Source organism: Tribolium madens, unplaced genomic scaffold, assembly GCF_015345945.1.
Source record: "Tribolium madens isolate multiple individuals breed KSU strain unplaced genomic scaffold, Tmad_KSU_1.1 Scaffold_71;HRSCAF=194;Tcas5.2_LG6, whole genome shotgun sequence".
Classification (NCBI taxonomy): Eukaryota; Metazoa; Arthropoda; class Insecta; order Coleoptera; family Tenebrionidae; genus Tribolium; species Tribolium madens.
Genome location: NW_025401041.1, coordinates 482,124 through 483,671, shown reverse-complemented (window position 1 = coordinate 483,671; position 1,548 = coordinate 482,124).

Here is a 1,548-nt window from a genome sequence, read left to right as displayed (position 1 = left end):
AGAATTGACGAAAATTGATAAATCGTTTGCTCAAATTATTAAGAATTTTGACTATGAGTAATCACTTATCGCATTTGACTTGTTTTGAAAGGAATACTCGTAAAATAATATTTAAAACGTTTCTTTAAAATTAAAAATTAATCTGATTCATGGTTTTGATGTCTAAAGTCACCATTTCACATAATAATTAATTTATTGTTTTATTTACTAATAAATTTATTAATTAATGTAGAAGTTAAGGGTTGTTTACTACTTATTTATCAACAGTAAAGGATTTCATGTGATTTTGGTGGCATTTTTCACAGAAATCGAGTTCAGCCATGTCCGCAGTGTTTTATCCGTGTTTCATAAATAGCGTAATCCGAATTATATTGTTATTTACTTTGCATTATTGTCAAATGTGATATTAATTACAAATTAAATTTGGGGCGGTTATTATCGTATCGTATAAGATATCGTAAATTTCGAACTTAACCAAGTCATATCGATAACCACTGAATGGCAAATTTTGACTGAATGGAAACGGATGGCCTGCAGGCACATTGTCAACCTTTTCTAAGAAAAATTTGACCAAATTCATATGAAATCCTTTACCTGTGACCGTTTGCTATCTGATAAAACTTTCGAATAATAGAAAAAAACAAAACAGTGAACAAGGCCACCTCAACTTATTAATCTGTTCATTTTAATTTGTAACTGATGTGACATTTGTTCTTAAACATAATGTAAATGGCAACTTAATTCGAATTAGTTTAAAAGACTGAATTAAATTTTAATTCGCCTTCAGTAAATCAGCCGTAATGTGATATTTATATAAAAGTTGGCGCTATTGGACAAATGTATACCGCCTTAGGGTGCTTAGCATTAACACTGGTGATTGGTGGTGATACACAGACCCTCTGACTCATCTCAAACTTTTTCTCTGAAAACGTTGATAACGGGTTCAGCTGTGTCCGCTTTGCATTGTCAAACGTGAATTAAAATTTAATTTAAATTAGATGCGCTTTTAATTGACATTAATTAATTAATCGAGTGATGGTTTTAATTTCAAGCAAATATGAGAAAAAAACTATGCAAAACGGGAAGTCTCTTCTGAAGTCCCCAAATATTTGGCAGTTTTCAGGTCCAATAAAAATTCATCCGTTTAGGGAAATTTACAAATGAAACATATCTTAAAAATTTATACAAATGTTTATTTACAAACCAGTAGGTAATATATACACAATGAAAAATACATAATAAAAATTAAATAAAAAATTAATTATAAAATAAAACATTTAAATTATAAATCAAATTATATATACAAAGTCTATTTACATCTATTTACATTAATACTTGGTCATCTGACCATTTGTATCAATAGTTTCTTGCAACCCTCTTGGCATTGATTGCACAAGACGTTGACAAGTATCTTGACCTCTTAATCTAGCCCACACACGAATTGCATGGTTATGGAGATCATCCACTGTTCTAATATTGATAGCTTTCCCCACATCTCACCACTGGCAAACCATAATACCCCATAGATTTTCAATGGGGTTGAGGTCC